The sequence below is a fragment of the Gallus gallus genome, chromosome 3, assembly GCF_016699485.2.
Source record: "Gallus gallus isolate bGalGal1 chromosome 3, bGalGal1.mat.broiler.GRCg7b, whole genome shotgun sequence".
NCBI classification, from domain to species: domain Eukaryota; kingdom Metazoa; phylum Chordata; class Aves; order Galliformes; family Phasianidae; genus Gallus; species Gallus gallus.
The window spans coordinates 12,832,957-12,852,834 of record NC_052534.1 but is presented as its reverse complement, the minus strand read 5'-3'; the positions used below and the strand labels follow the sequence as shown (position 1 = coordinate 12,852,834).

The 19,878-nt window shown below is 44.7% G+C and overlaps 1 long non-coding RNA gene across 1 annotated transcript in view; it reads left to right on the top strand.

Moving 5' to 3' along the window:
* Positions 1-19,878, top strand: part of LOC107052861 — a 331,879-nt gene that overhangs the window by 300,005 nt on the left and 11,996 nt on the right. Inside the window, exon 14 of the long non-coding RNA XR_005858753.1 lies at positions 6,116-6,179. This is a non-coding gene — a long non-coding RNA (uncharacterized LOC107052861). The remainder of the gene's footprint in view (positions 1-6,115; positions 6,180-19,878) is intronic.

Genomic DNA, 19,878 nt, shown 5'->3' with positions numbered 1-19,878 from the left:
GGATGGCCAGCATCACTGAGGGGCACACACAGACTGTATTCAAGCAGATGACAAGTCTGGGGGAGAAAGGATGGAGGGACTTTATTTATTTGAGGAGACTCTGGGTCTGTGGTCATGGGAAATTACTAAAATATCCATTTCACCTTAAAAAAAGTGTTTCATTAGAAAAAACAAGAACACTGTAGGACAGGAAGTTTCACTGCTGCCCAGTCCTCTGGGCTTCACCAGTCATGTTCCTACCAGACTCTTCTGGAAGAGATATGTACAGGTTTATGTAACCCCAGCTGTATAACACATCAGCGATAGCATATGGGCATCTTCATGAGAGACTGGAACTAATCTGGTATCTTGATGGTGTTTAAAGCCCTGGACTCACACCCGATGAGCAGGTAGCAATCAGAGCAGGGTTTGCACAGACGCACATACCAGTTAACATCAGCCAGATTAACAGCTGGCTTTTCTCTGACACATCTGCTTATGTGAGCAAGTCAGGTGCTAGGTGAGGGATTAGGAAAACTACAAGTAGTACCAGCAGTATCTTTGAATTCAGTGTGATTTCTGAGATACTTTTCCATTTGGTTTCCGTTTGTGTGTTTTCCTTTTAGGGGGAAAAAAAAAGTCATTATGGTTGCTCTCAAGGAAGGTGAAACACATTGCTGACATGACCAGTGCCTCCCTCCGTGCTTGTGTGGCTGACTCATTGGACGGTGTGGCTAAACCTGACCTTACAAGTTGGGATGTTGTTGTTTGCAGCGTGGGAACGAATGCTCGCTCTTTAGTCATCCTTATTATTGTTTCTTTCTTCCATAATCCTTGGAAAGGAGCCCTGGCAAGTAATTCTGACTCTGCTTCATGCACTCTGTGTGGAGCAGGGATAGGCAGTGTTTCCTTAAAACCTGATATCCTACACTGCCTGGTGTTCCTGGAAGGAGGCTCGCCTCAGTGGGGGTGACTGCCTTTGTTTGGAAGTGACTCTGCTCCCCCTGTGAGTGGTGCTGCCTGTGCTGGGGGATAGGCAGGCTCCTGTTCTCAGTGAGCTTCCCCGCAGATGCTTCTGGTTTATCTTTTGTCTTTTAAATGTGTGTGTAGATGACAAACAGAAATCTGCATGTTTGGTTCTCTAGAATTGCCGAGAGGTTCCTACCAGATTTGGGACTCTGTAAGTCCACACTGCTCTGAGCCAGGGCTGGGGACAGCAGCTTCTGGGCAGCCAGTGCATAAGAAGAAAATCTCCAAGTTCTGAAGGTTCTATAGCCACCTAGCAAATGCTGCATACTCTTAGCCACCCACAGAGCCACCTCACTGGAAATAAGAAGGGAAAGCAGCTATGGGTGGCAGTTGAAGCCTTGGTGCTACCCAGCTGCAGCCTGCTCCAGAGGGGTTTGGGCAGCTGGCCAGGGAGAGCTGCTCCTTTCCACTTTATTCTCTCTAATAAATGTGCACTGGCAGTGCACCAACTGCCTCGTCATCTTTTAAGGGTAGGATCCCTGGGCAAGGCAGTCTCCAGTCCCAGCTAGGATTGTGCTGCCTTCTCCAGATTAGAGCAGCTCATTGCAGTTTTCAGCACAGCACCTTCCTAAGTCCTGCTCATTTTGAAATAGAGAGTAGGAGCAAGGGGAGCAGATTAGCCAAGGGAAGTCTTCTGCTATCTGTCTTAATTAAGCACTAATAAAATCTGTCACAGACTCTCTGCTGCAGTTATCAGTAAGCCAATGGCACACAGCGTCTCAGTCAGTCCTCTTCCCCTTGGGGTGACTGCAGGACTGTGGGCTTTTCCCAGCCATGATGATGCTGGGAGCCCCTTCATCAGCATCAGCATCTGTGTGAGAATGGAGAATTTTGTACAGCATGAGCTTTATTCAAATGAATTTTTGCTTCTTTCCCAGCCTCTGTCTCTCCCATACCTCAGGTACCTCAAGGGCAGTGCATGGTCAGTGGTCCTGGCAGGGGATAGTTCTGTCTCTGTGATAATAGATGGCCTTTGGTTGTCACGAAGTGAGGTTTCCTCCAGTACCCAATGTAATTAGGTTCAAAACAGACACTAAACCTCATCCATTACTTCAAGATATTTGTTTAATTTTCCATGCTACTTAACGTTCTATTAAAAGTCATCTTCCTAAATGCTTACTGAAGCAAGCCAGAAGCACAGAAAACTGCTAATGTAATTAGCAATAAAAATAATTCCAAAAAACAATTACTTCATTAATATGGAAAGGAGTGTCAATTTCATGGAGCCAGTTTGTTTACAGGTCCAAAGCAGGTGCAGCTACATTAATGTAATGGACTTGTATGACCAGAGACAGAGGATCTTGTTTCTCCAATGGGGGCTGCATGGCTATAGTTTATTGCTTCCCTTCCCTTCCCTTCCCTTCCCTTCCCTTCCCTTCCCTTCCCTTCCCTTCCCTTCCCTTCCCTTCCCTTCCCTTCCCTTCCCTTCCCTTCCCTTCCCTTCCCTTCTCTCTTTTCTTTCTGTTGTTAGACACACATGACATTCTCAGGATCCAAGATATTTTTCTTTACCAAATCTAGAACAGTGAAATACAAGTAATGTGTTATAACCTTGAAGTTACCTCATCCTTCCCACCACATAATTGCCTACTTTATACAAGCAATGTCCCCGGAAGATAATTCCTCTCCCCAAGAAACAATTCCTTCTTGTCAGCACTGCAAGCAGTACTTTTCAGCTGTGGCAGCATCCTGTAACTAAGCAACAAACAGCATCCTCAAACAAGAAATCAAAGTGTAGAGGAGAAAAGCCCCACTGTGCATGTTATAGTGCAATCCAGTGAAAATTTCTGCAGCATGGCTATTTCTTCATAGTAAAAGGAACCACAGTTTTCTATGTCTTGAAAACAATGCCATCCTTGGAAACATAAGGGGGTTTGCTGCCTTTTCTTACACCAACCAGCAGTAGAGCTCGTCCTGACCTGTCCCAGACACCACCAGAACAGCCATCTGGGCTCAGAACATTGCTCTGGCTCTCATCTTCTGCAGATGGCAGAGGAGAACATTAAGACTTGAGTGGAAATGCTTTATGCCCTGAGGATCAGCTCCACCTTGGAAAAGCCAAAGAGGGCAAAGAGAGGCCATGAGAGCACCAGGAGCCAGGGCAGAGCTATGGCACAGTGCGTGGAAATGTTCTGGAACCATAGGTCTCAAATAGTGAAATCTCCTATGTAAGAAAAAATTACTGTTGTGCTTGTAGCCATGAATCTTGGAGGGAAAGTGGTTGTTTTATTTCTTCTCTTTTATTTTTTAACCCTTGCACTTAAAATAAACTCTTTGTACTCTTTGGCTAAAGGCAAGTGACAATGCCAATCTATGCAGCTGTGTCTTAAACTTCCCCTTCCACTCGTTTCTTTCTCCTGATCCCATTTTCTTCACCCTCTCCCACAAACACTGCCTCAACTGAACGGGCTGAAGCACATTTTCTTTTTAATAGGCAAGCGACTTTTAGCTGGTGCTTGAATTATGGCCTAACACGTACTTCATTATAAAAGTCGTAATAACCTTTTCATTTATTCCTTGTTCTATTTTTAACACTTTTATTAATGAGAAAACAAAGTTCATGGTTTTAGTGGAGTAACAGCACCTAATGGGCAGAAGCACTTGGATAACCAGCAGGATTGATAGCTCAGCAAGGCTGCTGTAACTAGGAAATAATACACGTATAATGAGACATTTCTGTATCTCAAATCAGGCTTGTCTGACTTATTCTCGAGAAGATATTCAAGATGTTACTTGTATGAGCTTGGTGCAAGGCTGTGTAAGGGGGCAATTAAAGCCAAGCAGTCTTCTGTGGAGTTCTGTTTAGAAGTTTGCTAGGAGTGTGTTATTGACTGCAATCAATAAACAAGACGACCAGTAAGTCACTGGCATTTAATGAAGATTCTCTGGTTCAACAAATGGACTTTGTCAGCCAGGCATTGCTTGTTCCATTGTGTTCCTGAGTCTGAGAACAAAAATCTCTCCTTACAAACTTGTTTGAGATGGAGTTCAATCAGCAGAGTACATCAAACACCAATACTCACACAGAAAATGGATGAATGCAAAACATCATTTGAAAAATTCAATCTATTGCAAGGGCTGAATGCAGCCCAGTTTTATTACTCCCTTCAGCAGCTTTTTTGGGAGCGAAGATGTAAAGCAAGAGAAGAAGGGGCAGTCTACCTGCTTGTTGTACTCCTGCATGACAGTCCTCTTGAATTTATAGGCAGGAGATGCCCACTGATAATGATAGTATGTGGCTGCATTGAAAAACCACTAGGCTCCTTGCAAAGTGAGGCTGGCCTTCAGGAATGGAGGGAAACCTCATCTTAATTTTTTTATACCTGGGAGCGAGCGGACCCTTTCCATTCCCTTGGTGACCAGGCAGGCCCCTCCCTGCCCCTCCAGCTTCCTAGAGAATGTTGTCTCTGCCATACTGTCTTTGAAAGAAACAACAAAGCTTTTTGTTGCCTTAAGTTATGAGTGGACAGGATTTCTGCTCCTTTGAGGTTCAGACTGCCTGGCACCAGCCTATTCACCAGTGGAGATGTGCTGATTTGTGCCAGTTGGTCAATTATCTCCTGCATAGGAAACTTCAGAAACAGGTCATTTCACCTTTTTCATCCTGACTTAAAGATTTCCCCAGCCCTGAGAAGCTGTCCTTCCTGACATTCCCTGGTTCTTCCTAGAGAAACTAGCTCATCCCTCAGTTGCCAAGATGCTAAAGTGCTTCTTACAGCAAAGGTCTGAAAATCATAAATCCTTTGTGTCATCAGATCATTTGGAAGTCTGTCTGGGGCTGGTCTGGGCACAGAGGATGGCCATGCTCTCAGGCTGATGAGCTTGTTCTGCCAAACCATGTTCTTCACGGCTCGGGATGAATAACTCTGCCTACACCTCAGAGGGGCCATTGCACTCCCATGGTATTTTCCTGTGATTTTGGTGCTGGAACTTTGCAGCTTTATGGTTACTGTAATTACCTGGGGTTAGAAAGCAGAATGTGCATGAAGAAAAGTCCCAGTATGAAGATAAAAAAACCACAAGGATGCGGGTTACTACACTTGTGCAATAGCAAAGGAATATTTGCTTATTTACATTTTCACTGTGTAACCTATAGCTTGAGTGAGGCTGCTTCTCCTGTTCACGCACGTCCAAGCCCTTTGGTTCCGGTTGCAGTGTGATTTCATCATTGTGCCCCTTGGAAGCTGCTCCTTTTAGTTGTTCCCCGCAGCTTAGCAATCTGAATCCACCTGTATAATGTGATGCTACCTCAGGCCTTTTCTCCTCTCTCTTTTTTAAGTCCTAATTTATTACTTTTTGACCTTTAGCGCTGACTGCTCCTTTGGGCTGGTCTGAAAGTGGCTTTGCTTTTAGCTCTGTGCTGGACATGATGTATATGAGGGGGCTCAGGCAGAAGATGATGCTGTGAATAGGAGTTTGTGTGCCATGGGGATGGGAAGGCTTGCAGTGTTTACAGGGTTGGACACTTTTCTTCATGGAAACTCTTCTGTCCTCTTGGGGAGGAGGGGTCAAGGATGATACAAGGGAGGTGACTGTGTCTCGAGTACTGCATTCAGGTTTTTGTAGCTCACTACAAATAAGACATTGAGGCCCTGGAGCATGTCTAGAGAAGGACAACAAAGCTGGTAAGGGTCTGGAACACAAGTTGTATGAGGAGTGGCTGAGGAAACTGGGATTGTTCAGTCTGGAGAAGAGAAAGATCAAGGGAGACCTTATCGCTCTCTACAGCTGCCTGAAAGGAGGATGCAGTGAGGTGGGGGTTGGCCTCTTCTCTCGGGTAACAGCAATAGAATGAGAGGGAATGGCCTCAAGTTGCATCAGGGGAGGTTCAGGTTGGATATTAGGAAGAATTTCTTCTCTGAAAGAGTGGTGATGCATTGGCACAGGCTGCCCAGGGAGGTGCTGGAGTCACTGTCCCTGGAGATGTTCAAGAAACGTGGGTGGAGAAATGGCACTGTGGGATGCAGTTTAGTGAGTGTATCAGTGATGGATTAATGGCTGGATATGATGATCTTAGAGGTCTTTTCCAGCCTTAATGATTCTATGATTCTACGACCTTGCAGTAACCAAGCAGTAATGTCAGAATTGCATTGTGCTCACCTTACAGATACTGGAAGCAATATAGCAAGAGTGATTCTCCCATCGGCCTTCTGCCAGAGCAGTGATGCCAGGTGAGTTCATTGTGCAATAAATCACATCTGCTTCTTCAGAGACACCATTTCCCTTCTTGCCTCTACCTTTCTTCTCTGGATTGTATCCTGCAAATCTCTGCAATGGCAAAGGACAGTGTCCAACTGCAAAGACTTAGTAATGCAAACACTTCCACCATGAAAAATGCTCCATTTACTGGGATGGGACTATGAGCTCTGGGGAAAGCACTGCCAAGCAGTTAGTCATATTGGTTTACAAAAAGCAGCATTAAATATGAAGCAGTTTAGATTTTTACTGCTCAGCTGTAATATCCACTTGATGCTATTTGTCCTTTGGAGCTGGATAGAAATTGACTCTCTCCCTGGTCTGCAGCCATTCTTTTGTGTTGGCAGCAGCTCTAATTATGCACCAATTAACCTTAATTAAACCAATTCTTGTGTAACTGCACATGCAGACAATGTACTGAACAAACAGCCTGACAAATATTGTCACTTCAAAGGCATAAAAACACGTCAAATCCTTAATTGGAAAGTCAGATTCTAAATTGCTGTGGATTTGTAGCTCTTTGTTCTTAAAATGATTGAGTGGGAGTAGCAGCCAAACACCCCTAATGCTCCCAAAACCTTGTTTGGAGTTAATTATCTCAGCCTTCTGAGGCCAAAATAGATTATTCCTATAGGAAAAGGGGGTAATGGAGCATCCTTAATTGGAGCAGTAGGCAGACTGGTTCTCAGGGCATCAGGAGCATGACCCCAGGTGGAGAACCTCTATTCCCCCATCCCAGAGTCTGGTGGCAGGGGCTGCCACACTGGAGCTCCCTGCTGGCCTCTGCTCTGCTCTTTGTCCTGCTCCAGGTCCCAGAGGCTAGGACTGACCTGTGTGTCATGCAATGGAGCTGGAGTTTTGTTGGAAACAGGAGGCATTTTGCACCTTGTAAGCAATAGTGCAGCCAATAGATGGTGCTCATACATGCAGTTACTCAGGGTTTGTTCCTAAAATACCACGTAGGCTTTGTTAATTTTTTATGCAACATATATATATGTGTATTTTGAGGTAGCTGCTGCAATCAGCCCAGAATTTACCTTAATTTTCCTGCAAAGAGCCATCTCCTGGGGCATCTGGATAGAGTCCTTGCCAAATGGGTCAAAAGTCTGAAAGTTGCTGCCATTTTTCAAAGCTTTGTGTAATGGAGATAAGTTAGACTGAGAATAAGTCTGGTCGTGGCAACACTTCTTTTTCCTCCAGTAGAAACAACAAAAGCAGACTGCAGGACCCCAATGTTGGTTTGCAGCAGAGCAGCAAGAAAAAAAAAGCATAACTAGTGCTGAATCAGAATGTTGTCTTCCCTGCTGTTCATAAAATGTGTTTAGCTGAAAAAAAAAAAAAGTAGAAGCCCTTCAAATCCTTTAATATGTATTGACTTTGTGGTGGTTCAGTTTATGCTACTAAATGCTTTTCTTTCTGTAGTTAATCAAACAGGCTCCAGGCATAGCTCTTTGTGGTAAAATATTCTGCCTGCAATTAAAAGCAAAGCTAATTTAGTATGTAAATCATGCCCATATAAATTATTTACCAACACATGCACTCAGGCACAGGTGCTGGCTGTGGTGGGACACAGCTCCTTAGTGGGCAGCCCAGGGATGGATGGTGGCAGATGCTGCAGCACCAGTTGGGTCTGGGGACACATTAACGAGCCACCAGGCAGCTCCATTTATGAGGGATGAGACCTCATCTGCCACCCACTGGAACAGAAAGAAATGCTTCTCTAGGCTGTAATGGAGTTGGAGATCGGGTCCAGTAAATTTAAATACAAAATAAATATTGCATCCCCATCTTGAAAATCTGGGGCCTTGGAAGCAAACTGAACATCTTCCCACTCCTGCCTATTTGAAAGCAGGAGCCAGCAGGTGTGATCTGGGAGCAGGGTTCATTTCTCCCAACATACCAAGCTGAGCTTTGCTGGATCAGGCCCAGGAAACACCTGCTTACCAGCAATCCCAAGCACTGTCTGCTGTTCTAAAAATGAAATTTTGTCTGTTGTCTGCCCTCAATGATGTATTTCTCACTGGTGAACTGAGTACCAATGTACTGTCTAGTGGCCACGCACAGAGTAGCAGTGTAATTTCCAGGAGCTCTCGGTAAATTCACTTGAGTTAAAACTAAATAGCTCCAGGAGCTAGGTCACAAATTTCCACCTGCTCAAGCTCCAAAGCACAAGGAGGAGGCTCCCCTGCAGCTCATTTCAAACAGAGACCCCGCTGGGTGAGGATCCGGTTCTGCAGTGTTGAGCTCTAAGCATCCGTGTAGGATTCAGATGGAGTCAACATAATTGCAAATAAAGTCACCAGGTAAGCAAGTCCCCTGGGACTGCTTCTCCTCCCACAGCAGTCTCAGCACTCTCATTATTGCAGGTGCTTCTACTGGTTGCATCTCCTGCTGTGGGCATTAAGGCAGTGGGAAGCCCATGGTAACAAGCTACGGATAAGTGTGAGGAGCCAGTGCCTCTCCCAGAGCTACACACTGGTCATAGGTGGGCTGATGATCCCCTGGCTGTGCTGAGACCTGACGTTTTTGACTTCATTTTTCTGTTCTGGAACAGACTTTTTGGGTCACCTTGAGCAAGTTGCTTAATCTTGCTGTGTTTCCGTTCCCCAAACAAGAGATAGAAATAGCAGCACTGACTTCCTTCCAGTGGAGCAAGTGCATTAAAGATTGCAAGGTGATGGGAGCCCTGGCAGTGCCTCTGTGGAAGAGATTCATTTGAATATATTTATTGGGCATTACTCACTCAGCCCCAAGTTTTAATCTTCTCTTCTCTCCTTGAGCTCTCTCGCTAGCTTAATCCCTGCCTCGATTGAGTGATTTCTCCAATTTCTCCTGTAGCAAATTGTGAGGCTTACATTAGCCTTCATCTCTCCTACAAATCTATCACAGGAGAGTTGCTAACGCTCCCTTCACAGTCAGCACCGGTGGTTTATTTGCTTGTGCAAATTCTCTGTTTAATTTGTGCTCTGTTTTTTGGGTCTACTGACTCACATTTCCCAGCCTTTTCCAGATCTGCTGAACCATCTTGTGGTGGAACATTTTGGGGAGCACAGGCATGCAGCGAGCAGCAGGAATGAGAGCCCCCACCTTGCACACAATAGCCAAAGCTCTGCTTTTCACATTACTACGCATTCAGCAGGGACGAGTGCTCAGGATCTTGGTTTTGGGGGTTGTTTACCAGTGCTGGGGCTGAGACAGAGGTATTGCTTCCCATCTGTTTTTCCAAAAGGCAAGTTTTTTACAAGCCCTCTCTGTTCTCTTCCCATTTGTAGCAGAGCCACAGAAGTTGTTTTTCTCCATGGGAGGTGCTGTTTGGGGATATTTTTGCTTTGTTATCTTGACTGTTTTTCCAGCTGGATTATTTGTCGCTCTATTAGCAAACAAGTCCTGCCTCACATTGACAGGAATGTGCAGAAGGCATATAATTCCCAATTTATTAGCTTGGCTCACATGATATCATCAAGAATTGATTGTAATGCGTAGTGGCATTAGCAGCACCTTCTTATCATAACGACGGTATTTCCTATCAGGAACACTATTTGTACTATTTTTGCAGCAGTTGTGTTATACCACAAATAATTATAGATTTAATTTGTATCATTACATACGACACAACTGTGCCCACTGCACGATATCATGCTTCATTAATGCCTGAGGCAGAGCCATGTAGTGTAAATACCCTCCTTGGCACTTTTTGTTTGAAATCATATTCTACTAATTATTAAAATGTAGATCAAAAATGACATATCCCAACTATAAAGAATACAGAAAGAAAAAGTTCTCCCATATTAATAGAGAGAGAACATCAATTAAAATTCATTGCTGTGAAAATCATTACTCTATAAATCTAAGGAGATGCTGTTGAGTTTGTTAAATTGTGAAAATGACAGACCTTGTTTTCTTTCACTTCTATGTAATTCTGTGTGTCCTTGCCTCGATAAAATGCTTAAGTGAGTTTCAGAAAGGAGTGAAAATTCAGTCATTTATATGCAGCCCTACATGACAGCTCCCTGTCCTAGCAAGGACAGCATTGTCATGGCCCAGAGGAGACAGTACCTGCTCAGTTGTTGGTGTCACCTGGTCGTGGATAAGGCTGAAGAGAAGGGACAGCCTGTGTTAGAGTAACTTGGCTGATGGCCCTGCTGAGGGCTTCCTGGAAAGCCCACCCCAGCATGGGTGTCTGTGGGGATTCAATAAGCACCAGCTACCACACAGCAGTAGATGAAGCTCCCTTCTGGGGATCCTCTAGCTGTGTGTGGCTCCTCACAAAGCCTGTTTAGAAAAGGAGCTATCTAGACTAGCACCAGAGGAACAGATAGCAACAAGTAGGGTTGTTTCAACTTCTGAGAAATTTTTTTTTCACTTTTGAAGGTTTTTTTACTTCAGTAATAAAGCATAGTCCTTGTAACTTCAACTGAGCTACTGAGACACTCCAGAGGAACCTGCCCAAATCTCCTTGAAACAGCAAAAAAAGCACCTTGACTCAGACAGACAAATCATAGAATCATAGAATCTTTAAGGATAGAAAAGACCTCTAAAAAGACCATTGTCCACCTACCACCAATTCTGCCCAGTAAACCATATCATTAAGTAGTAAACCATATCATTAAGTACTACATCAACCTGTTTCTTGAGCATCTCCAGGGACGGTGACTCCAGCACTTCCCTGGGCAGCCTGTTCCAATGCCTCATCAGTCTTTTAGAGAAGAAATTCTTCCTAATATCCAACCTGAACCTCCCCTGATGCAACTTGAGGCCATGCTCTCTCGTCCTATTGCTGTTACCCAAGAGAAGAGCCTGACTCCCACCTCACTGCATCCTCCTTTCAGGCAGTTATAGAGTGATAAGGTCTCCACTGATCTTTCTCTTCCCCAGACTGAACAATCCCAGTTTCCTCAGCCACTCCTCATATGACTTGTGTTCCAGACCCCTTACCAGCTTTGTTGTCTTTCTCTGGACAGATTCGAGACCTTGATGTCTTTCTTGTAGTGAGGAGCCCAAACTGAACTCAGTACTTGAGGTGAGGCCTCACCAGTGCTGAGGAAAGGGGGACAATCACCTCCCTGCTCTTGACCATTTCTGATGCAAGATTGGATGCCATTGGCTTTCTTGGCCACCTGGGCACACTGCTGATTCCTGTTCAGCTGAGTGTTGACCAACCCCCAGATCCTTTTTCTCCACACAGCTTTCCAGCCACTCTGCCCCAAGCCCGTATCAGTGCCTGAGGTTGTTGTGGCCAAAGTGCAGGACCCAGCACTTGGTCTTGTTGAACATCATCCCATTGCAATATCTTGTTTGAACATACCTGGTTATTCTGAAGATTATTTGCGGCATATCGAATGTGTTTTGATCCCAATAATTCTGGTGAATAGTATATAATTTCAGAGCATCTTTTCCTGTTGAAGGGTGATTCATGTTCTGGGAGTTGGGGATGCAAACAACATGGTGGAGACCAAGCTGGAAGGCACGCAAGTGGGCTCCAAGCAGAAGCAAGGAGATGCTGTGTCTCAAGTCTCCCTGTGATGCTGCTTGTAAGGATACTGTATTTGATCACATCTGCCTTACTTGGGGAAAGAAGAGCTTGCAAAAATGTTATAAAATCACTAACAATAATTTCTTTTTCCTCATGAGAGCAAATCTCTGAGGCGTCAAATTTCAGTGAACTTCCCTAAGCATCCAAGGGCACGTGATATCACCTGTGCCATGCTGAGGGAACAAATGTATTTCAAAGAGGTTATCTGCAAAATAAGGTACAAGTAGCTGCTGGAAATCACTGCTCACCCCAGCTCAAGATGTGTCAGTGACTGAATGTGGGTACCAAAGTCGCACCCATGCCAAGGGCTGGGGGCCAAGGCCACTTGTGTGGTTGCCATATCTGGAAAGTTTGAGGCAATTCAGAGGGAAATGGGATGCATTTAATTAAACTGAATCAAATTATCTTTTAAACATCCCCAGGAAACAGTGTTGTTTTCAGCTTTCAGCATGAAAGGAGGTGAACAGAGCAGAATGCAGATGGAAACTAACTGCTTGTATAAAATTAAAGCATACATGAATTATCTCTTTTGTAAGATGTACCGAGTACATTGAGGCAAGACATTATCCATCTCTGACTTAGGCAGGATTTAGTTTTAAAATGACAGAGATTTTAACATATTCCTCAAAGAACTCTCTGAAACTAATGGTAATTGAAAGCCAGCTGAAGTAGCTATTTTATCTGGCAAGCTTCCATGCAAAATTTAATGCTGATGCTGGCTCAGACAGATGGAGATTTGGAAGGGAAGAGCAAAGTGCCATAGGGTTTTATTGGATGAGCCTAGAAAGATTCTGCAAGCTTCTATTGCAGGGTTTATGAACCTTAAGGCTTGTTAACTTCAGTATGGTTTTGTTCAGCATTTTAACCCTGCTTTATTTCCTGTGGTCCAGATGATACATTTAGGCATCTTCTGAAAATGTAGTGGGACGCTCTTCAAACAGTGTGTGACTCTGCAAAAGCAAGGGCAGAAACTTGCTGTTTTTACTTCAGTATCTAAAAGTTTGTGAATATTGCTACATAAAGTACTTTTCTCTTGAAATGTCTTCTTTGGTTGGATCATGCAAATTTAGTACTGGCTGTTGGTTCTGTGAGAGGAAAAGTCTCCACAGCTCATGAATATTTCATCGTTTGTTTCTGCACTGGTCAGAAATGGCAATTTCTCCAGACTGTAGAATTTTATTAAAAAAAAAGTTGGACGCTCAGAGGATAAAGAAAGAAAAAAAGCATTTCTGACAGGACTTTTCCTTGCCAGTGCTGGTATGTAGATAAGTTGCTTAAAGGAGGTGAAAGTGGGATAATCTATTGTGTACGCGTGTGGGCTGTGCTATGTAAACAATTCTTGATCTACAGTGTATTTAACATTACAGTATTTTTGTCATTTACTTCTTGGGTTGTTTTATTGTTTTTGTTTTGGTTTTGGTTTGGTTTGGTTTTTTTTCAGAGAACAGCTGAAAGCACTGTGTCACCTCAATCACAGGCAAAGCATCATACGGAAGAGAGCCTTGGACAGTGCTCTCATTCATCTCAGACTTGACGTACACAAACATCTCCCTCAGGAGCTAAGTGCTGCCCTGGAAAGGCTGTGAAGGGGAAAGGATGGGTGAAGGCACTACAGTGAAGCAAAGCTACAGTGCCTTCACTGATCATCATCAGGTGCATCAGCCCTGATTCTCCTCTTAGGACTCAAAGTGAGGCCCTGGCACTGCTGCCCAGAGCTGTGGGTGCCCCATCCCTGGAGGTGCTCCAGGCCAGGTTGGGTGGGCCCTGGGCAGCCTGAGCCGGTGGGGGGCAGCCCTGCCCATGGCTGGGGATTGGAACTAGATGGTCCTTGAGGTCCCTTCCAACCCAAGCCATTCTATGATTCTGTGATTTCTGGTGCACTTTTCTGCACTGGCTGTGAATTTGTGTTGCTCTCCCTTACGTGACACAGGCCATCCTGTGAGAGAATTTGAAAGTAACACTGTTCTTTGTAACCAGTTACCAGGGCACTAATAATCCTACACTACTTTGGGTGTGGGAAGTGCCACTTCCCCTTGTACTGATCTATTGCTAGCATTTGGCAGGTACTTTTCTATTCTGTCACAAAGAGTTCAGGGTTGCTCTTTTTCTTTCATTTTTTCTTTCTGGAGTATTGGTGGAAATCCGGGCCCACAGTTCCCTCAAGTCTGAAGCTTGCAGAAATGTTTCCAACAAGATAAATGATTATACTTTTTAAAATAAAATTTTGTCCAAATTTCCAAGTGGAGCCTCTGGCAAGAGGAGGGAGAGAGATTCTGCCATAAGCAGAGGGAAGCCTTTTTTCAGTGCTCAGACACCAGCTCTCCATCCCTTCAGCACCCAGAGCAGGCTGTCTGCACTGGACTGAAAGTTGTCTCATCAGCCTCGTGCTGCAGCCTCGCCACCTGACATGTTATGACAAGCTTTTAACTTTGAGCGGCAATGGCTGGAAACGTGTCACTGCTTTTGAAGCAGCAAAGCAAAGGCTGCCAAAACTAGTTTCTGCCACAGCGGTGGCAGCCCCTTGGAGGCAGGCACCCCTTCTAGCCATGGTGCTCCAGGAGCAGACAAGCCAGGATGCTTCAGATGGCCTGCACAGATCTCATGCACATCATTTGCTGCAAATCCCCATATCCGTGTACGTTTTTCAGAGCTGAATGCCAGCAGGGAAGTTATTTTCCTTTTTAGCTCTGTGGAGGCCTTCTGGTGATTGTGTTGTTTTGATTGAATATTCCTTGGATCCACTTCAACTTTCTACCAACCTCAGTCCCAAACTGGGTCTTGGAGTCTTCTAATGGGGTCAAGAAGCTACAACAAAGTTTAAAGCAATTGGGAAAAAGGAAACATTGGCAACAGGTCACCTGCAGATTTAAGGAGCTACAGCTGTCCTCTCTGGCAGGCTGCCCATTTCTATCTCTAATCTGTCCTGCAAAGTGGATGGGAGATCACTCACCCGCAGATCCCTCCGCTGTACTGATAAAAGGAGTTTTAATTTACTGGTGTTTTGGCTTGGCACTGTGGAGCAATATTGAAATGATGACTCCCATCACACAATGCATTTCCAAACCTTATTAATAAACTTTAGAAAAGGGAATGGAGCTAGGATTCATTGTCCTTTGAATGAAGAGGAATGGCATATAAGTCTTCAAGTTTCCCTCATTTAATGGCCACACATATTTTGTTCTGTTGTGCTACCTTCCATCAGAAAAAATTTCTAGCTTTCCTGAAGTAAACCTCCTGTTTTCTGAGAGAAACAAAGGGAAATTATCCTCTCCATAGGTGAGTGAGCAGGCACACAAAGTGGGCAAAAGACCTGTTCTGCAGAGATGGAAAAAAGGTCCCTGATTATAATCCTTTAACTCTGAGGGCAGATTAGCTATTGATGCTCTTTGCAAGAATGTCTATATTGCTGTTCAGAATGTTCTGTGCTAATCTATTGCTTATTTTTATAGGCTCTTCTACCTAAAGCAAGAATCAGCACAGTTTAGAGAATCTTTTTGTCTACCCATATCCTTTGAAGTTCAAAACAAAACAAAACAAAACTTTTCTGGGTCTTTCTCTGAGCCCCAGCATTCAGGGCAGGGCAGGATGGCCTTTGTTCTCATCAGCATGGTAGTGTTTAATATAACAGTTTAAAAAAATAGACATTTTTTTAGTCTTGTTTCCTGAAATAAAACAATTGTGTTGGTTTCAGTAGACTCGTAGACACGAGTCAGTTCATGTCTACGTCCAAAAGAACAGGCTTAAAGATGTAGCTGCTGCAATCAGTGCTATCCCTGCCGTGGCCTAACTAGGTTCATAGCAGCTGTGTGACCGAACCAAAGGCTGCTGGCTTCTAGTGGAAGCCCTTGATAGTTTTCAATGAAGCACTCTGCCTTTCCAAACATGCTGAATTCAAGAACCCACTGATGTCAGAGTGAGTGAAATGAGGGAAAAGAAACAGCAGTGGAGCTTTTGTACAGCTCTGATTCTCATTTCAGACTGAGAAAAGGATGTATTTTGTTGGGACCCAAAACTTACCCTCAAATTTCTACATCTGTGGGGCAGGTGGGATGGAGAGGGAGAGGCAAGGAGAGATTTTGTTAACATCTCACATTTAATCATCATGGGAGATGGTACAAAGTGAGACAGAGTGTGGCTGCTCTTTGGTTTTGACAGAAGCTCTCTGATGGCTGCTAAAAAAATCATAATTGGGGTTTCTAATTGGTCCAGGGAAACAAATGCCTGTGTGCTAATCCTATTAGAGAGCAAAGTTTAAGCCTGGGTATCTGTCAGCATTAACCTGTTCCCCCCGGTCTCGTAGTGCTGGCCTCTTAGCAAAAGCATCCTGCTGTGTGTAAAGCACTGTATCATTAAGGTTCAGAGCTGAGCAAGGCCACAAGAGCTTTCCCCATGGTGCTGTCTAACCTGGCTCTAAGCCACAGGAAGCGACATGAAGCCGAACATAGAGCAGCTCTCTGAGCTTGTGGCTGCCAGACCAAGCATTAGGACCAGGAGACAGCTTCACCACATCCTCACCATGGCCATGTGTTGGGATTTACTGCCAAAATTGAGCCATACCATGCATGTCATCACTTGTGTGTCAGCACAGAGACAGCCTGGAAGCCCAGTGAGGGCACGGCTGTCTCCTGCCTGAAGTGTTACCTGGATGCAGGTGCATCAGAACCCCCTCTGCAGACCAGACAGGCCCAGGAAAAGCTGGCTTTGGGAGCAGCCATGTCTCATGTTTAATTTTCCTCTGATAGAATTGCCTATCGGCACACTATGGATGCCCTCCTAAGGCCCAGTAGCCTTGACTGAATGTGGTATGTTTTCATCACACCAGTTATGTCACTTGCTAGATGCATCCATGCCTTGTTCTGAGCATGTTCCTTATTAAAGTGGACAGGGCCCATGGGGAAGGAGGAAACGCAATCCATTTCCTAACTCTCTTTCTACTTGAATTTCATTTGGAGAAAATACACCTGAAGGATGGTACGGTGACTAGGATTGACACCGTGTTGGGTTTGGTGGGTTAACAATATTTACCTTAGCAGTCTCTTTCTGAAGGACAGTGGGAAATGCAGGAAGCCAACGTGCCCTAAAGGATCTGATGCACATGGAAACATAAGGCATGGATGTAAAGTCATTGTGAAGTTGCTGATGAACTCTTCTTATTTTAGAAGTGCCTCAGAGCTGTTTTCTTCTCTCATTTTGGGATGTGAGCTCAAAAATCCATTCAAGCTAAACCAGAGGGATGAAGTACCTGTATTGTCAGTGTAATAAAAACAAGCTCAAACAGAAATGAAATCATCCCAGTGCAGCATTCTCCTCGGACAGGCTCTGCGATGTTGTGTGATAGACTTCTGCTGCCACCTACGCAAGAAACCATCAGGCAGGAAACAAGGGCATGAAAAACAGGTTTCTGCAGTAGTAAAGCAGAGCCGGCTTGGTGCTTGACGCAGGATGACGCCAACACGGGCTCTGAGGAAAACGGGTATGAGGCCTCTGAGTCACCGTCCCTCCTGGCACTATCAGTCTTAGTTTAAACACAAAATAATCATTTTGCAGATAGTTTTTTGACTCCCAAAACTCTGAGATGTGGCCATGTCTCTTGTGTAGAGGATTTCAGCTGGGTTCACGCTGCTGCTGCCTAAAGCACCCTCACCTACCTCTGGGTGGGTAATGTGGCTGCCCCTGGCGATGCTGCTGATGAGTGTGGAGAGAGGGGATATAAACGTTCTCCCAGCAGCTCAGCTGTATGGTAGGTGGGAATGGTTTCTCCTGCATGGCTTGCTTCCAATAACCTCTAGAGAAACCTGGTACATTCCCCATAATCTCCAGATACCCTTCAAAACTTATTGTGGTTTCTGGCTGCAGTCCTAGAGCTAAGGTCTCAGGTAGCATCACTGAGGTTAGAAAAGACCTCTAAGATCATGTAGTCCAACTGTCCACCTACCACCCATACGGCCCACTAAACCATGTCCCTAAGTACTATTCCCTTTCCTTAAGCACCTCCAGGGATGGCAAATCCACCACCTCCCTGGGCAACACGTTTCAGTGTCTCTGGAATTTATTCTCTTTCTGAGAATAAATTCTTCCTAATATCCAACCTGAATCTTCCCTAGGGCAACTTAAGGCCATTCACCCCAAACAGTGAAGCATAAGGAAAGGTTCTGTCCTAGCTGATGCTATGGGAGAGCTCCCCAGCCCTTGCTACAAAGGCCACTGGCAGTGTGGATCTAGCAGAGCATCATCCCTTTCCCTGAAGGAGAGCTCTCCAGCAGCCCTTCAGGCTCAGAGATAAGGAGTATGTTGCTTGATTTGTTGCCACCTTCTTATGTGACTTTCTCAGTGTCACATGAAAAGGTGCAATGTGTGGGAGAGAAAAGGCTGTGAAGTACAGTAATTGGCTGGGTTAGTGTTTGCTTCCCCTATTCTCATCTTCCAGTACATTACTCTTACCTATAGAACTATAAAATAAATGTTTATTGCCAGCTCTCATCCCTTTGACCTCCTCAGCACCTCCTCCTATGTAACAGGTCTCTTGATAAACCAGCTCTGAACGCTTTGGGCCAGCAGTAAGAGCATCCCAGGAGGGTGCTTGTGGAGAGAAGAGGAAAGGTGCGTATGGGGCATGGAGCACTCCTGCATCTCTTTGCTGCTACATCAGAAAAGGAAGGAGTTCATATGGATTAGCTGCCCTGGGTAGTGGTCAACTCTAGCTCTGAGCATACAAGGCAGTGGACAAGCTGGAAGCTCTTCCAAATAGTTATCAGGATGAAACTGCTGCCCAGCACAATGTTAGTTTGATCATTTAAATGGGGAGAATTTGCATGAGGAAGTTCAGGTTATGTGTTCATGAGGCTTTGGGCTGATTTGAGTGACGAAAGCTCAGAGCAGGTGGTGACACAAGGTGGAGAATCTCACACTTGTTTGCACCTGCTGGGGATTTGACACACTGCAGTAGCAATGGAAAGGATGGAAGTATTTTTTTTACACTTCTCCTGCCTCTACAGCTTCTGGAGACCTTAGTAAATGTACAGCAAACAGCTGCAAAGCAGTGTGCTTCTACCTGCCATGAGCATCAGCAAATTCCTGACAGTAGTGCTTTGTGAATGCCAAATTATCCTGAAATGAGAGAATCTGCAGCAGGTGCAGAGCACAGTAGAGCTGATAGCAAGGGCTGGGAGGCTGGGGGGGTGAGCAAACAGGTGTAGCAGTAGTAACTTCTTAAGCCAGTTCAAATAATTCTCCAACTTGTTCCTTAAAACTTGGCTTTCCTATTATGTTTTCCTGCCACTGGTAAGAGTGTGATGGGATGGCAAGAATGCTGAGTTTCTGAGTTATCAACTTAGCCTATTTTATTAGAATTAAAAACGAATCTTAACTAGGGAAAGCTAATTGGAGTAACTCTGACTACGCTGTTCTGTTTACAGACTGTAACTCACATCAAATGCTGTCTCCTATGGTCACTACTAGGCATGTGGTGTGCTAAGCAGATTGGGCTACAGCACTCTCTCTGCAAGAGAGAGGCTTTAACAAAGGATTTTCATCATGAAATGAATTTTTCATCTCTGCTGAACATATCTGATGACAAGAGAAATGTAATCATCGGAGGCATCAGCTGTCTCTCTCCACTGCTAGCAGCATGAGTTGTGCCTCTTATTTGCGATGCTTTCTAACATGCTTTTCTTCTGGGAGTGAAAAATGTACATAGTGAAGTGGCTTTTTGGCCACTAATTTTTATTTAAACTTGTAATGGCTATTTCCTTGGGACGGGAGAAAACTAATAGTGCAATCTCCTGCTCACATAAGTATGTAATAGAAGAGGTCATAAACCATCTTCCTCTGCTGGGTCAGGGAGATGAGCTGGCATCTGGTTGGAAAACAGGAAACCATCCAGAAAGAAGGCTGCCAGCCTGCTAATATCCTTCCTTGGCCAGTTGCTTTCCAGAAATCAATTACTGGGACATCTCATGCATGTGTTTCAGTTAATGAGAGCGTATAGAATTCTTTGAGTTGGAAGGGACCTTTAAAGGCCATCTTGTCCAATTCCCCTGCAATGAACAGGGATACAGCTTGATCAGGATGCTCAGAGTCCCGTCCAGCCTGACCTTGAATGTCTCCAGGCACAGGGCATGCACCACCTCTCTGGGAAACCT